This window comes from Emys orbicularis, chromosome 12 (assembly GCF_028017835.1).
Source record: "Emys orbicularis isolate rEmyOrb1 chromosome 12, rEmyOrb1.hap1, whole genome shotgun sequence".
Lineage (NCBI taxonomy): Eukaryota > Metazoa > Chordata > Testudines > Emydidae > Emys > Emys orbicularis.
In genome coordinates, this window is record NC_088694.1 from 34140389 (window position 1) to 34158764 (window position 18376).

The 18376-nt window shown below is 47.7% G+C and overlaps 1 pseudogene; it reads left to right on the forward strand.

Moving 5' to 3' along the window:
- Nucleotides 1–16873: 16873 nt before the first annotated feature.
- Nucleotides 16874–17837, forward strand: LOC135886007 (olfactory receptor 6N1-like; annotated as a pseudogene).
- The last annotated feature ends 539 nt before the right edge of the window (nucleotides 17838–18376 follow it).

The following is an 18376-nucleotide window of genomic DNA, read 5'->3' on the forward strand; positions in this document are numbered from 1 at the left end:
AGGGGTGTGACCCAGCACAAGAAAACAGGAAAATGACTACAAAAGAAGAAAAAGCCAAAGGGGAGGCCCACAAGAGAGCTATGGAGCTGAAAGAAAAAAGAGATAGAGCTGAGAGAAAGAGAAGAGAAAGCCAAAGAGGAGGCCCACAGGAGAGAGATGGAGCTGAGAGAAAGAGAAGAAAAAGCCAAAGAGGAGGCCCACAAGAGAGAGATGGAGCTGAAAGAAAAAGAGATGGAGGAGAGAGAAAAAGAAAGGAAGCATGAACTGGAAGTAGCAAGGGCTAGGCCGGATACAACAGCCAATCCTAACAACCCCTCTCCAGGTACCACTTCCCATCCCAGAAAATTCCCCACCTACAAGGCAGGCGATGATACTGAGGCCTTCTTAGAAAATTTTGAAAGGGCCTGCCTTCGATACAGCCTCACTGCAGACCAGTACATGGTAGAGCTGAGGCCGCAGCTCAGTGGACCCTTAGCAGAGGTGGCGGCTGAAATGCCTAAGGAACACATGAACAGTTATGAACTTTTTAAAAACAAGGTCAGACTCAGAATGGGGCTAACACCCGAGCATGCCCGTCGGCGGTTCAGAGCCCTAAGGTGGAAACCCGATGTGTCATTTACCCGACATGCCTACCACATTAGGAAAAATTGGGATGCCTGGATATCAGGAGCAAATGTTAAATCTACGGAAGAGTTGCCCTTCCTACTGCAAATGGAGCAGATTTTAGAGGGTGTTCCTGAGGAAATAGAAAGGTACATCCTAGATGGGAAGCCCAAAACTGTAACCGAGGTGGGGGAGATTGGAGCCAAATGGGTGGAGGTGGCAGAAAAGAAAAAAACTAGTAGCAGTTGGAGCGAATACCAGAAGGGGCAAGCCGAAACAAAACCTTACCACCGGGGACAACCCAAGGCCCCACCCACATCCCAAGGGAAACCCCAGACGCCTTCTCACCCCACCACACCAGTCTCCACCAACCACCATCGCCCCGGTGATACCTTAGCAGGGCGATGTTTTAAATGTAATGAACTGGGACATATAAAGGCTCACTGCCCCAAGAACCCCAACCGATTACAGTTCATTACACCACAATCACACCAAAGATCCCCAGACCCAGATGCCTCTCTCATACCCTCGGAGCGAAGGGAAACCTTGAGAGTGGGCGGAAAGAAGGTTATCGCTTGGAGAGACACTGGGGCACAAGTGTCAACTATCCACCAATCCCTAGTGGACCCCAAACTCATCAACCCGGAGGCTACAGTGACAATTCAACCCTTCATGTCACAGTCTGTAACCTTGCCTACAGCCAAGTTGCATGTTCAGTACATGCAGGAATGTGGACTTTTGCAGTCTATGACAATTATCCCATTCCCATGCTGCTGGGGGAAGACTTGGCCAACCATGTGAAGCTAGCCAAGAGGGTGGGAATAGTCACCCGCAGCCAGGCTAAGCAAGCTTTCACCCCCATCCCTGTTCCTGAGCCGTCCACCAGGGCCCCGTCTGTGTTACCAGAGACCCAAACAAAGGTGTGGAACCGGATCCCCTGCCAACGACTGCAACAGCTGCAGTGGATCCAATCCCAGAGACCCAGCCAAAGCCAGTCCCAGAACCGGAACTGGCAACGCAACCAGCACCAGAACCATTGCCAGCACTGAGTCCAGTGCTTGCAAACCCGTCTACAACTCCAATGCCAGAGGGCACCAGCGAGCCTGAACTGGCGGAAGCAGTAGATAACCCTACCCAAGAGGCTCAGCCAGAGCCTGAAATACAACATAGTGCACCAGCGGACAGCGGGTCACAGTCAACGGAAACAGCCCCAGCACCTGCATTGCTTCCAGAGGGACCAAGCCCCAGTCCACAGTCCAAGGAGGAACTGATGTCTCCAGCATCAAGGGAACAGTTCCAGGCCGAGCAGGAAGCAGATGACAGCCTTCAGAAAGCTTGGGCGGTGGCATGGAGCACCCCACCGCCTCTCAGCTCTTCTAACCGATCCCGGTTTGTTGTAGAACAAGGACTTTTATACAAGGAGACTCTTTCTGGTGGGCACCAGGAAGACTGGCATCCTCAAAGACAGTTGGTAGTTCCCACTAAGTATCGGGTAAAGCTCTTGAGCTTAGCCCATGATCATCCCAGTGGCCATTCTGGGGTGAACAGAACCAAAGACCGGTTGGGGAAGTCCTTCCACTGGGAGGGAATGGTCAAGGACGTTGCTAATTATGTCCGGTCTTGTGAGGTGTGCCAACGAGTGGGAAAGCCCCAAGACCAGGTTAAAGCCCCTCTCCAGCCACTACCCATAATTGAGGTCCCATTTCAGCAAGTAGCTGTGGATATTCTGGGTCCTTTTCCAAAGAAGACACCCAGAGGAAAGCAGTACATACTGACTTTCATGGATTTTGCTACCTGATGGCTGGAAGCAGTACCCTTAAGCAACACCAGGGCTAAAAGTGTGTGCCACGCATTAGCAGACATTTTTGCCAGGGTAGGGTGGCCCTCCGACATCCTTACAGATTCGGGAACTAATTTCCTGGCAGGGACCATGAAAAACCTGTGGGAAGCTCATGGGGTGAATCACTTGGTTGCCACCCCTTATCACCATCAAACCAATGGTCTGGTGGAGAGGTTTAATGGAACTTTGGGGGCCATGATACATAAATTCGTAAATGAACACTCCAATGATTGGGACCTAGTGTTGCAGCAGTTGCTTTTTGCCTACAGGGCTGTACCACATCCCAGTTTAGGGTTTTCACCATTTGAACTTGTGTATGGCCGCGAGGTTAAGGGGCCATTACAGTTGGTGAAGCAGCAATGGGAGGGGTTTACGCCTTCTCCAGGAACTAACATTCTAGACTTTGTAAGCAACCTACAAAGCACCCTCCGACACTCTTTAGCCCTTGCTAAAGAAAACCTAAAGGATGCTCAGGAAGAGCAAAAGGCCTGGTATGATAAACATTCCAGAGAACGGTCCTTCAAAGTAGGAGACCGAGTCATGGTCTTAAAGGCGCTCCAGGCCCATAAAATGGAAGCGTCGTGGGAAGGACCATTCACGGTCCAGGAGCGCCTAGGAGCTGTTAACTATCTCATAGCCTCCCGCACCTCCAACATAAAGCCTAAGGTATACCATGTTAATTCTCTTAAGCCCTTTTATTCTAGAGAATTAAATGTTTGCCAGTTTACAGCCCAGGAAACAGATGACGCGGAGTGGCCTGAAGGTGTCTACTACGAAGGAAAAAAGAATGGTGGCATGGAAGAGGTGAACCTCTCCACGACCCTTGGACGTCTGCAGCGACAGCAGATCAAGGAGCTGTGCACAAGCTTTGCACCAATTTTCTCAGCCACTCCAGGACGGACCGAACGGGCATACCACTCCATTGACACAGGTAATGCTCACCCAATTAGAACCCCACCCTACCGGGAGTAACCTCATGCCCAAACTGTTATACAAAGGGAGATCCAGGACATGCTACAGATGGGTATAATCCGCCCCTCTAACAGTGCATGGGCATCTCCAGTGGTTCTAGTTCCCAAACCAGATGGGGAAATACGCTTTTGCGTGGACTACCGTAAGCTAAATGCTGTAACTCGTCCTGACAACTATCCAATGCCACACACAGATGAGCTATTGGAGAAATTGGGACATGCCCAATTCATCTCTACTTTAGACTTAACCAAAGGGTACTGGCAAGTACCACTAGATGAACCCGCTAAGGAAAGGTCAGCCTTCGTCACCCAGGCAGGGGTGTATGAATTCAATGTACTCCCTTTCGGGTTGCGAAATGCACCCGCCACCTTCCAAAGACTTGTAGATGGTCTCTTGGCGGGATTGGGAGAATCTGCAGTTGCCTACCTCAATGATGTGGCCGTTTTTTCTGATTCATGGACAGAACACCTGGAGCACCTGGAAAAAGTCTTCGAGCGCATCCGGCAGGCAGGACTAACTGTTAAGGCTAAAAAGTGTCAAATAGGCCAAAACAGAGTGACGTACCTGGGGCACCAGGTGGGTCAAGGAACTATAAATCCCCTACAGGCCAAAGTGGATGCTATCCCAAAGTGGCCGGTTCCAAAGTCAAAGAAACAGGTCCAATCCTTCTTAGGCTTGGCCGGATATTATAGGCGATTTGTACCACACTACAGCCAAATCGCCACCCCGCTGACAGACCTAACCAGAAAGAAACAGCCAAATGCAGTTCAGTGGACTGATGAGTGTCAAAAGGCCTTTAACCAGCTTAAGGCGACACTCATGTCTGACCCTGTGCTAAGGGCCCCAGACTTTGACAAACCGTTCCTAGTAACCACAGATGCGTCCGAGCGGGGCGTGGGAGCAGTTTTAATGCAGGAAGGACCGGATCAAGAATTCCATCCTGTCGTGTTTCTCAGCAAGAAACTGTCTGAGAGGGAAAGCCACTGGTCAATCAGCGGAAAGGAATGCTACGCCATTGTGTACGCGCTGGAAAAGCTACGCCCATATGTTTGGGGACGGCGTTTCCAACTACAAACAGACCATGCTGCACTACAGTGGCTTCATACTGCCAAGGGGAATAACAAAAAACTTCTTCGGTGGAGTTTAGCTCTCCAAGATTTTGATTTTGAAATACAACACATTTCAGGAGCTTCTAACAAAGTGGCTGATGCACTCTCCTGGGAAAGTTTCCCAGAGTCAGCTGGTTAAAAATTGTTCTTGGAATGGAACATATTGTTAGTTTTTATATAATCAGTAGTATGTCTAAAGGTACATGTGTCTTATTAACTCTGTTTTCTCCTAGAGCTCCAGGAAGAAATCACAGCCAGTGTGGAACCGGACGTCCAACACTATCTGTGATTTGGGGGGCGTGTCATAACTATAAAGGGAAGGGTAACAGCTCTCCTGTGTACAGTACTATAAACCCCCTCCTGGCCAGAGACTCCAAAATCCTTTTACCTGTAAAGGGTTAAGAAGCTCAGGTAACCTGGCTGACACCTGACCCAAACGACCAATAAGGGGACAAGATATTTTCAAATCTTGGGGGGGAAAGGCTTTTGTTTGTGCTCTTTGTTTTGGGGGTTGTTCGCTCTTGGGACTGAGAGGGACCAGACATCAATCCAGGTTCTCCACATCTTTCTAAACAAGTCTCTCATATTTCAAACTTGTAAGTAAACAGCCAGGCAAGGCGTGTTAGTTTTTATCTTTGTTTTCTCAACTTGTAAATGTACCTTTTACTAGAGTGTTTATCTTTGTTTGCTGTACTTTGAACCTGAGACTAGAGGGGGGTCCTCTGAGCTCTTTAAGTTTGATTACCCTGTAAAGTTATTTTCCATCCTGATTTTACAGAGATGATTTTTACCTTTTTCTTTAATTAAAAGCCTTCTTTTTAAGAACCTGATTGATTTTTCCTTGTTTTTAGATCCAAGGGGGTTGGATCTGTATTCACCAGGAGTTGGTGAAAGGAAGGAGAGGGGGGATGGTTAATTTCTCCTTGTTTTAAGATCCAAGGGGGTTGGATCTGTATTCACCAGGGAATTGGTGAAAGGTTTCTCAAGGCTTCCCAGGGAAGGGAATTAGCTTTGGGAATGGTGGCAGCGGACCAGATCTAAGCTGGTAGTTAAGCTTAGAAGTTTTCATGCAGGCCCCCACATTTGTACCCTAAAGTTCAAAGTGGGGAAGCAGCCTGGACAGGGGCCAAGCCACCTGACCACCCCAAGGGGACAAGGAGGAGTAGGTTTAAGGGGGGGGAAGGTCCCCAGCCCCACATACAGTGAAGGCGGGATGCTGGTGCCAGGGTAAAAGGGTGAGGGGCCCTGTGTGTGTGTGGGTTTCCAGGTGAGCCCGGGACGGGAGCGATGGAAGAAGGGAGAGGGGTTTGGTGCAGCCAGGAGTTGAGAGTATTTGGACTGATATGTAGGGTAGATGGACCTGGGTGTTGGGGGCTGCAGAAGCGCCCTGAGGGGAGTAAGAAGTGGTGGTAGGGGGCTGGGGTGAAGATAGAGGGAGGCTGTGCAGAGGGAAGTGTTTTGGGGTTGGTGGGAAATGGGGGTGTAGGGGCAGTTTCCAGAGGTGGGTACTGTAAGCGAGGACTGGCCTGCCTCCCAAGGTCTGTGAGAGTGAGGGATCATTTTCCAGGATAGGTTGTAGATCATGGATAATGTGCTGGAGAGGTTTTACGTGGGGGCTGTATGTGATGGCCAGTGGTGTTCTGTTATTGTCCTTGTTGGGCCTGTCCTGTAGTAGGAGATTTCTGGGTACCCATCTTGCTCTGTCAATCTGTTTTCTCACTTCCCCAGGTGGGTATTGTAGTTTTAAGAATGCTTGATAGAGATCTTGTAGGTGTTTGTCTCTGTCTGAGGGGTTGGAGCAAATTCGGTTGTATCTTAGGGCTTGGCTGTAGACAATGGATCGCGTGATGTGTCTTGGATGGAAGCTGGAGGCATGTAGGTACGTATAGCGGTCAGTAGGTTTCCGGTATAGGGTGGTGTTTATGTGACCATCACTGGCCTTGGGAGGTAGGCCAGTCCTTACTTACAGACAACCCCCCAACCTGAAGCAAATACTCACCAGCAACTACACACCACACCACAGAAACACCAACCCAGGAACCAATCCCTGTAGCAAACCTCGTTGCCTACTCTGTCCCCATATCTACTCTGGTGACACCATCAGAGGACCCAACCACATCAGCCACACCATCAAGGGCTCATTCACCTGCACATCTACTAATGTTATATATGCCATCATGTGCCAGCAATGCCCCTCTGCCATGTACATTGGCCAAACCGGACAGTCCCTCCACAAAAGAATAAATGGACACAAATTGGACATCAGGAATGGTAACATACAAAAGCCAGTAAGTGAACACTTCAATCTCCCTGGTCATTCTATTACTGATTTAAAAGTCACTATTATTGAACAAAAAAACTTCAGAAACAGACTTCAAAGAGAAACAGCAGAACTAAAATTAATTTGCAAATTTAACACCATTTATCTGGACTTGAATAGGGACTGGGAGTGGCTGGCTCATTACAGAAGCAGCTTTTCCTCTCCTGGAATTGACACCTCCTCATCTATTATTGGGAGTGGACTACATCCACCCTGATTGAATTGGCCCTGTCAACACTGGTTCTCCACTTGCGAAGTAACTCCCTTCTCTCCATGTGTCAGTATATAATGCCTGCATCTGTAACTTTCACTCTATGCATCTGAAGAAGTGAGGTTTTTACCCACAAAAGCTTATGCCCAAATAAATCTGTTAGTCTTTAAGGTGCTGCCAGACTCCTTGTTGTGATTGACTTTAGTGTCCTAAAAATAAAGGGTCCGGTCTGTACTTTTATTAAAGGCAATTGGTGGGTATATTATTCTCAAGCTTCCCCGGGAAAGGGGGTGAAGGGCTTTGGGGGGATATTTGGGAAAATAGGAACTCCAAATGGTCCTTTTCCTGAATCTTTGTCTAAATCACTTGGTGCTGGCAGCAATACCATCCAAGGACAAGGAAAGGATTTGTTCCTTGGGGAAGTTTTAACCTAAGCTGGTAGAAATAAGCTTAGGGGGTCTTTCATGTGGTACCCCAGAGTTCAGAGTGGGGAGGGAACCCTGACAGCTTCCCAAAGATGTTTCATGGTCCCTGCCAGGAAGTTAGTTCCCGAATCTGTAAGGATGTTGGAGGGCTAACCTACATTGGCAAATATGTCTGCCAATGCCTGGTTTATGCTTTTAGGCCTGGTTTTGTTTAGAGCTACTGCTTCCGGCCATTGGGTGGCAAAATCCATGAAAGTCAGTATGTACAATTTCCGCTGGGTGTCGTCTTAGGGAAAGGACCCAGAATATCCACAGCTACATGCTGAAATGGAACTTCAATGATGGGGAGTGGCTGGCGAGGGGCCTTGATCTGGTCTTGGGGCTTTCCCACCCTCTGGCACACCTCACAAGACTGGACATAGGTAGAAAAGTCCTTGCCCATCCCCTCCCAGTGGAATGACTTCCCCAAACGATCCTTAGTCCTGTTCACCCCAGCATGGCTACTAGGGTAATCGTGGGCTAAGCTCAAGATCTTTTCCCTATACGTAGTTGGAACTACCAACTGTTTTTGAGGATGCCAGTCCTCCTTGTGCCCACCAGACAGGGTTTCCTTTTGTAAGAATCCTCCTTCTAGAACAAACCTGGACCTATTGGAAGAGCTGAGAGGCGGTGGGTCGCTCCGTGACACCTTCCAAGGTCCCTTGAGGCTTTCATCTGCTTTCTGCTCTGCCTGGAACTGCTCCCTTGATGCTGGAGATATGAGTTCCTCGCTGAGTTGTGAACCGCTCTCCACTGGTGTACTAGGTTGTATTTCCAGCTCCAGTTGAGCTTCTTGCTCTGGTTTAGCTGCTGTTGCAGGTGTAGGCTCTGTGGCACCCTTTGGTGCTGGCTGCCCTGACTCTGGTGGGGTTACAAGCTCGGGCGCTGGTGCTGACTGCTCTGCCAGTTCTGATTCTTGGGCTGGTTCTGACTGGGTCCCAGTAACTGAATCTATAACTACTGCCATAGACTCTGGTTTGGGGACTGGTTCCACCACCTCTGGCTGGGTCCCTGTAGGAGGCTTAGGAATGGAGTTAAGTGTGGAGGCCTGTTTAGCCTGGCTGCAGGTGACCATCCCCACCCTTTTTGTTAGCCTCACATGATTGGCTAAGTCTTCTCCCAGCAGCATGTGATGGGATAAGCATCATAGACTGCTAAAGTCCATATTCCTGACCAGCCTTTGTACTGGACTGGCAACCTGCCTGTAGGCAAGTTAAAAGAGTTGGCCGTAAAGGGTTGTACCGTCACTTGGGCCTCTGCGTCGATGAATTTGGGGTCCACCAGGGATTGGTGGATAGCTGACACCTGTGGTCCAATGTCCCTCCACGCAGTAATCTTCCTTCCGCCTACAGTTAAAGTTTCCCTTTGCTCTGGGGGTATTTGCAAGGCATCTGGGCCTGAAGGCTCTCGATGGGACTCAGGGGTGATAAATTGAAGTCAGCGCATGCTCTTGGGGCAGTTGGCCTTCACATGCCCCAGCTCATTACATTTGAAGCATTGCCCAGCTGACTGTGGGCTGGGGCAAGGTGGGTGGTTGGAGAGTTGGGTGGTGGGATGAGAGGGCATCTGGGTTCTCCCTGGCTGTGTGGAGCGCTCCTCCTTGCAAGGTGGGGCTTTGGGCTGACCCCGATGGTGGGGTGTCATCTCGGGTTGCCCCTTCTGGTATCCGCACCAACTGCCACTAGCTTTTTTCTTCTCTGCCACCTCACCCATTTGGCTCTGATCTCCCCCACCTTGATTACAGTTTTGGGCTTCCCATCTAGGATATACCTTTCTATGTCCTCAGGAATACCCTCTAAGAACTGCTCCATTTGTATTAGGAGATACAGATCTTCCAGAGATTTAACATTTGCTCCTGATATCCAGGTATCCCAATTTTTACAATGTGATAGGCGTGTCAGGAAAATGCCATGTCTGGTTTCCACCTTAGGGCTCTGAACCGCCAACAGGCATGCTCGGGTGTTAGTCCCATCCTAATTCTGGCCTTGTGTTTAAAAAGTTCATAGTCGTTCATGTGTTCTTTAGGCATTTCAGCTGCTACCTCTGCTAAGAGTCCACTGAGTTGTGGCCTTAGCTCCATCATATACTAGTCTATAGGGGTGTTGTACCCAAGGCAGGCCCTTTCAAAATTTTCTGTGAAGGCCTCTGTATCATTACCTACCATGCATGTGGGGAATTTTTTGGAATGGGGAGCGGTACCTGGAGAAAGATTGTTAGGGTACCTGATTGATCCAGCTTAGCCTTTTGCAGGTCTAAGTGCTTCAGCTCCACTTCCAAGTGCTTCACCTCTCTCCTCTCCTCGGCTTCCACCTCCAAGCACTTTGCCTCTGCTTCTGCCTTCAATCGCCTCATTTCCAAGCTCTTCGCCTCTCTCCTCTCCTCTACTTCTGCCTCCAAGCGCTTTTCCTCAGCTTCTGCCTGCCAGCACTTTATCTCCGCTTCCAAGCGCTTTGCCTTGCTTCCACCTCCAAGCGCTTGTCCTCCACTTAAAGCGCTTCATCTCTAGGAAGAAATTCCTTTCTGCCTCAGTTAGAATTTGGCCTGAGTTAAAGGCATCCCTCCATCCTGGCATCTGGATCTCGGGTTGGGGAGGGCTGACCCCTCCCTCCTGGGAAGTTCCCACTCCCCCATCCACTCCCTGCATTTCTATCATGAAGCTGGATCTCTGGTCTTGATCTAGGTCTGTCTTCTCTGTGGCATACCACTTTGGGAAGACTGGTTTCTCTAGGGTTTTGGTGCCTGACCTCAATCTCATGCACAAGGCTGCCCTACTCTAGCCTAGCTATTTCGTTGTCATGAAGCTTAAAAAATTAAACTGCTTGTTGGTCTCCCTGTCTTTTCAGGTTGAACCCCTTGTATGGCTGTTCCCTCTTAGGCAGCAAAGAAAAGAAAAAAAGAAAAAACTCCTTTACTTTCAAGTAGCCAAAAGGAAAAATGTGTCTTTTTAAAATCCTGAGGTCTGTGCTTTTGGTTCAAAATGATCCCACTGCTCTGCCACCATGTCAAGGCTAATTCCCCACTCTGGCACTTCGAGTGCAGAAGTGGGGCCCTCAAGGATTCTAAAACTTAATACTGGCCACTCCAGGCTGGTATTAAACTCCCAAGGTCACAGTTTCTCTCTGACCTTGCATGGGGAGATGCGGCCACCACCCAAGTGCAAAAAAATCGCTTGGGACCCAGGAAGGCGCACTTGGGAATTCCTTCCTGTGGGGTACCCTCAACCCCTTTCACCTCCCCACCCCCATCGGGGAAGAGCTGAGAAAGAAAACAAAGGAAATTAACCGTTCCCCCAGCTAATTAAACAACATATGCACAAACCTCTTAGGACACCAAAAATCCAATCCTGTTCTTAAAAAAGGTAAATTTTATTAAAAACAAAAAGAAAGAAAATACACCCAGAACTTAGGCTTTTGCTAGATTTAAAAAACTCACAAAAATTAAATATCAAGAATAATCTTCTTGAGGTCCAGCTTAAAGGTTACAAGCAAAACAAAAAACATTTGGGGATAGCACAGAGGAGTCCACAAGCCAATCAGAAATAAACAAAAATAAACCTAATTGTGTCTTTCTAAACATTCCTGATGTACTTACGTATCTGGGTTGTTAAATAAGTGGTTCGAGGAACCCAGTTTTACAGCTGTTTAGAGTACTGCTGTGCTGTGTCTCCGCTCTCCAGAACAACAACAGCACACAAAGGGAAAGCTTTTTTTCCAATTGTACAAAGTTCTAGCCGTCTCATTGGCTTTTTTGGTCAGGTGCCACTCCCTTTCTTTTACCTAGGCAGGGAAACTTTTTAAAGTTTACAGGTAAAGCAAGCAGAGAACAGCCACCAAGAGGGACTTTATAGCTTATTGTCTGGCTGGGTGTCCATAAAAGGGAGCTACCCCCCATTCATTAATCACAGACCCCAATGAAACTTCCCATTTTTCTGGTGTTCTTACCCCAATGCTAAAACTCTCCTGCCCAATTTCCAGCCGGATCACCCTGGTTCTTTATATATTTACCTTTCTAGATGCACTTCCCCCATTTCTATTAACCTTGATGTCCTATGTGTGTGTCATCAGCACCGTCCAGCGAATCCCACCCACTAGCAGGAGGCAAAAGGCCTTTTCCATCTGCTCAGCTCATCTCAGCTTTGTGGCACTTTACTATGGGACCATAATGCTTTGTGCTTGTCTCTTTCCAGAGAAGACAGAAGGAACGGTCTAGGCCCCAAGGAGATCACAGTGGTTTAGACTGTGCTTTTTCTCTACTCAGCTAAGCAGGGGCACTGGAGGGAGAGATGGTCACGGTTTAACAACCTCTTGTTTGCAGCTTGCTCACCAGATACTTGCCTGCAAGTGTGATGCTTCCCCTTGACCTCATTTTTCCTGGGAAAGGTGAGCTTGTAGATTTTAAAGTAGAAAGTCTGTTGTGATCATGTAGTCTGACCACCTGCATAACGCAGGCCAAAGAAATTTTCCCCATGATCCCTTCCCCAGACCCATCGCTTGTCATTAAGCTAGAGTGGTACTTTTAGAAAGACAACTCCAGCCTTGCTTTAAAGACTCCAAGGCATGGAGAAACCACCACAGCCCAGCGTAAATTGTTCCAGTGGATAATTGCTTCACTGTTAAAAATGGTTGCCTTCTTTCCAGTCTGTGTTTATCTGGCTTCAGCTGCCAGATGTTGGCTCTCGTTATGCCTTTGTCTATGAGATTAAAGAAACCTCTGCTCTCAGAGCTCCCAGGTAGGTACTTCTAGACTGGGATCAAGTCAACCCTTTGTTAAGCTTTTGTAACCTCCTCGGTGTTAAGTTAAATAGTTTGAGGTTCTCAAGTCTCTTACTGCAAGGTTGCTTTTCCATCTCACAAATCATTCTTGTAGCTGCTCTGAACAGTGTACCAAGGGATGTGGTGCCTTCTTCATCTCGTTGAGTCTCTATAAGAATATTCGAGTTTCTGATTAACAGATACGCTCTAGATAGGATCAAATTAGTTGACTCGTAGAATTTTAAGGCTAGAAAGGATCATTGTGATCATCTAGTCTGACCTCCTGCATTGCATGGGCCACAGGACTTCTGTGAATTAATTACTGCTTTAAGGGCAACACCTGTGATTGATCTAGTGCAGATGTTTAAGAAACACATCCAGACTTCATTTAAACATTCCCAGTGATGGAGACTCCACCATGACCCTTGGCAAGTTGTACCAATGGTTTATGACCGTTCCTATTAAAAACGTCCACCTTATTTCTAGTTTAAATTTGTCTAGCTTCAACTTTCGCTCCCAGTTGCCTTGCTGGTCAATGGCAGACACATATAAACCACAAAGGATTTTAAGGAGGATGGCTGGCTTTTTGCTGACTTGCTCACTTTTGTCTAGCCATTTTCATTTATTTTTCTTATTTACTGCTCCTTTAGGTCCCTTGGAAAGTCCCAGTTTAGAAGCTGTTCTTTGGACTCCCATAATTGGAAGTCTTGGCCACAGAATTAACTCTCTTAAAGAAATCTAACTGCAATCTCTGTTTGTATTAATTCATCTCTCGAATCTTTCTCCCTCCACACCAGTACACTCTCTCTCTTGTTCTCTCAATGCAAATGCCACAGAAAGAAAAGAATAAGTTGTGAGCAGGATGTGCTTTTGGCAAGAGATAAATGACAGATCGCATCATGCTTGGGCCTTTCTCCTCCCTCACCTATGCTAGAAGCAACAAGAATGCTGGGGAGACAGAAGACTTAAACAGAGGAGACTTCTCCCAGGCTTGAGCGAGAGGCCTGTGTATTGTGAACTGTAACATCCAGTGGGGTGAGAAAATTGCTTGTTCTAAATACTGCCTAGTGTAATTAGGTTTAAGATTCAGATTATGCGCTTATCTTTTATTTTCTTTGATGACTATCTCTGACCGTTTAAGCCTATTACTTATAATCACTTAAAATCTATCTTTCTGTAGTTTATAAATCTGTTTTATATTTTACCTAAAACTGTATTTCAGTTGAAGTTCTTGGGAAATCTCAACTCAGGTTACAAAGGCTGGTGCATATCCTCTCTAATGAGGGAGGGGCAGACTGGGTAATAAACTTACACTGGTCAGGCTTCTGACCAGGGCAAGATGGTACAGTTCTGGGGTATAAGTCTGGGGAGATGGGGGGTAATTGGCTGGTGCCTTTCTCGGTGTGATTCCTGAGTTGCTCTGGGAACATTGATGCAAACTAGCTGGGTGTGGTGCTCCACATGCTGTTGGGTTGAGTGAGAACAGCATCTAGAAGGGTTTGCAGCTTGTCACTAGCAAAGCATTGTGAGGGACAACCCACACTGGAGAGTTAAGGGGGCAGAGTGATACCCTAGTTCCAGGTTGTACCCTGGGGAACCCATCACACCTGGACAATCTGGAAAAGGTTTAAATTTTATCTTTTTCTTGCAAAAGTCTGTGCTTCTGTGAACCCAAGTTGGGCTTTTCAGAGGCCTGTGGGACTTAGCTGCCGGAGGACAGGTCCACACTTAAAATGCCAAATGGACGCAGTTGCACTGCTGTAGCACATAAAAGAAGATGCTCCTACATGGATGGGAGAGAGCTCTCCTGTCCTTGTAGAGAATCCACCTCCCTGAGAAGCGGTAGCTATGTCTACGGGAGACGCTCTCTCATCCATGTAGCACTGTCTACACGCGGATTAGGTCAGTGTAACTATGTTGCTTGGTGTGTGGATTTTTCACCACCCTGAGCGACGTAGTTATGCCGACATAGGTCTGACTGTCACGGAAATTAACTCAACCTAACTTATGTCAGCAGACAGCTGCCACAGTAATTAGATCACTTGTGCGTGTCTACACTTTGCTTCTTGCGTTGGCGGTGCACGGTCTAACCAGGAGTGCTGGTATAGATTCTGTCAGTGCAGGGCATTGTGGGGAAGGCTCCTGAAAGCCAGTAGCAGTCGACATGAGTAACGCAGTGTCTATGTTGACACTGCATCAATCTAACTACATGGACCTTGACGCTACGCCTCTCGTGGCATTATTAAGTTGGTGCAGCGGGGCAGTTACGTCGGCAGGAGCAAAATTTAAGTGTAGAGACTTCCACAGTTAGGTTGACATAAGCTGCCTTGCGTTAACCTAACTCTGTAGTGTAGACCAGGCCTCGGTAGTCAGTAGCCTTGATGTTTACACTGTTTTAACAAGCAACATAGCACTGAATTCCCTCCCGAGGGCACTTTCACTGGGATCATTATCAACAGCCTCAGTGGAGATCCAAACAGTTGCCTGAGCCAGCGCGAGGCAGCTTTCCTCTATAAACCTTGGAAGCTCCAGAGCAGGAGGCATGAAGATCCCTCGTAAAATACACACAGGTGTGAGCATCAAGCAAGAAAGCAAGCGCCAGCCCAGTGCAGCAGTAGAAGGTAGGTGTCTTTGCCGAGTGAATGCGGGCTTGTCCATGTGGGGTGGCGGTGCACAACTGCGGGGTGTCAATTCTACAGTGCACCAAACGTCGTGCACAAAGGAAATTTCAGTGGGCGCCAGGAAGAGTCTATACGAGCCAGTTCGCGTGCAACTTGCTGGTGCCCTTTAGAAATCCCATTGCTCTTGAGTGCACTCCCCCATCCTGCAGACAAGCTCTGAGAGCAGGAGACACAGGGGGGAGCAGCCTGGAAGTGGAAACCTGGTCCCAATCCCCACAACCACTCAGCATTGCCGTTTCCTGCAGCGGATTCAATTTAAATCTGATCCTTCCTGGGGTTTGTCCCCACAGGGAGTTACTACGTGGCCAGCTGGGGTGGAAATCTGCAGTGCTCTATCCGCACGGCCCCTGCTATCGTGCACTAAAAGTCCCCTAGTGGACCTTGCCCCAGTGCTGTTTGAAACGGGGGGAGGTCAAAGTGCACTAGGGAACGTTGAGTGCACTGCAGCAGGGTCCATGCAGCATTAGTACGTGGCAGGCTAGTGCTCTGGAGAATCACACCCCAGCTTTTCATTTAGACTAAGCCCTTAGTCAGACCCTGGGGATCTCACAGAGGAAGAAACGGTGCCGTAGTGGGAAGGAGACCAGCTGGAGCACACCAGAGCTGTGCATTTCCTGCTCCGTCTCACTTCCTACTCCCTGCCCCTGTGGCACTGCAGAACGTGGCTGGGAGCATAACGCTGCACTGAATCTAGGCCCAGACACACACTCATCAGCTGGGCTGCAGAGTGCAGCTGGGTAGAGCGTGTCTCTGGTGGGCAAGGATGGAAGCAGGGAGGGGGGGGTCTGTGCATGGCTGCTAGGGTTTCCCTTTGTGATCGGGGCAGGGTTCTGGGCAGAGGACGTTTCCCTGTTGCGCTGCTGGTCAGTGTCTCAGGCACTAGCAGGAGGCGAGTATGCTCACGCCCTGTTCTGCTGGGGCTGACCTGCAGGCTCCTGTGCTGCACCTGGTGTCTCAGAGCTGGGGGATGAGAGAGTCTCTTCTTTTCCCACCTGCTGAATGGGGCTTGGAATGGAGCAGAGAAGCAGGTGCCTGGATGGGCAGAGTTTAATGGGGCTGGGAATTTCAAGGGAGTCTGGTTACCAAGTCCCCCTGATTTTCAATAGTGTCAAATTTCTTTAGGTCCCTTTGAATATTCCAACCTCAGAAAAGACTCGGGGCGTTTAATTTAAGGAGGAGATGAAGAAAAAGGGGATTTGCGAGAGGTTAAGGACTGATGAATGGGACAGAGAAGCTCCATCAAGATTAGGGTTAGGGCCTGGGGCCCTTTGGGGGAATCACTTAGGGCCTCAGTTCTCCATCTATACAATGGGCACAAAAAGGTTTTCCAATCTCATTGCGGCGTTGTGGGGATAAATACATTAAGGACTGTGAGGTGCTCATATACTACGGTAATTGGGGCCTGATAATCACCTCACAACGAATGCAGATGTCTAGTTACACCAACAAAGTATATAAAAAAGAAGGTTTTATGACATAAGCCAAGAATTAACTGTGTGGGGAAACAAGGTGGGTGACCAATTTTATTGGAACAATAAAAGATGTTACCTCACCTAGCTTGTTTCTGTAATATCTGGCTACTAACATGGCTACAGCACCACTGTCTTGGAAAACATTTCCCATATATATGAGATTGTGGAAAGGCCTTTAAGGGAGATGAATATTTTTCTAGAGCATCTGGTATTGGCCGCTCTTAAAGACAGGACTCTAGATTAGAGGAATCACTGCTCTTCTTGGGTATGTCAAGACCTGCGTTCCTGACTGAGTCTCACAGGTCCAAGGTACGTGGCCCTAGAAGACAATATGTGACTTTCTCATTTTCCTCTTTGAACTTTCATGTAATTGAACGGAGGAAACTTTCTATTGTTTAATAACAGAGGAAATTATTCCAGTGTGTGGTGCTTTTCTTTCTACTAGTACAGCTCATGGAGAAAGCAGAAGGGGGAAATCAAACACCCATCACAGAATTCATCCTCCTGGGATTCGGGAATCAGCCTGGGCTGCAGATTCTTCTCTTCCTGCTGTTTCTAGTGATCTACATTGTGACCATGGCCAGGAACATCCTCATCGTTGTGCTAGTTGTGACTGATCAGCACCTTCACACCCCCATGTACTGCTTCCTGGGGAACTTGTCCTGCTTGGAGACCTGCTACACCTCCACTGTCCTGCCCAGGGTGCTGACCAGTCTCCTGACTGGGGACAGAACCATTTCTGTGGAGGGCTGCATCACACAATTGGCTGTATTTGGTTTTCTAGGAACTACAGAATGTTATCTCTTGTCAGCGATGTTTTATGATCGGTATTTAGCCATATGCAAACCGCTGCACTATGGAGCCCTTATGAATGGCCGGCTGTGCCTCCAGCTAGCAGCTGGGTCTTGGATAAGTGGATTTCTATCTTGTGTAATATTAATGTGTCTCGTGTCAGAGTTAATTTTTTGTGGCCCCAATGAAATGGACCACTTCTTCTGTGATCTCACCCCAATGGTAAAACTCTCCTGCAGTAACACCAGCCAGATCACACCGGTTATTTATACATTTTCCTTCCTAAATGTAGTTCTCCCATTTCTATTAACCTTGATGTCCTATGTTTGTGTCATCAGCACCATCCTGAGAATCCCTTCCACCACTGGGAGGCAAAAGGCCTTTTCCACCTGCTCCTCCTCACCTCATCATGATGACCATCTTCTATGGGACCATAATGATTGTCTACATGGTTCCAAAATCCAGCACCCTGAGAGCCCTGAACAAAGTGTTCTCTGTCTGCTACACAGTCCTGATGCCCCTGGCCAATCCGCTCATCTACAGCCTGAGAAACAGAGAGGTCAAGGAGGCCCTGAGAAACGCTGTCAGGAGATCTGTGACGCTTACAAAGAATTCAGATTAGGTGACTGAAATGAGAATCAGTCAATCAGGTTTCTGTTATCAAAGCAGCAGGGTCCAAGTGGTCCCTGATACCGAAGCGCTGTATGAAAGACGTGTATGTGCATAAATATATTTGAAAATTATAGAGATGGTTGGAAAATGATTTTGGGGTTATTTTTGGCAGAATCTTTTGACTTTTCATCAAAGAACTGAAAACCATGAAAATGAAAAAAGTTTTGTTTTTTGGCAGGCGAAATCCGAAAACTTTCAGCTGGAAGTTGAAAAATATGGTTTTGTTGTTTTCCGTTTTCTGTCCAAAAAAAAAAAAAAAAAAAAAGTCAGTATCTCTGAGGGAAGCAAACATTTTTCATTAAAAAGTTTTAGTCAAATCCCTATTTTGTTTTAAATAAGGTTTGGCTAAAAAGTTTTCACCAGCTCTAGTAAACAGTAAGTGAATGGATGAGGAGCTGGTAGATGGTGCTCAAGCAGATGTATCATAGATTTTGTAGGACCAATAAAAATTATTGTTTCACACTGCAAATTGGCTTCCTTTGTTCAGTT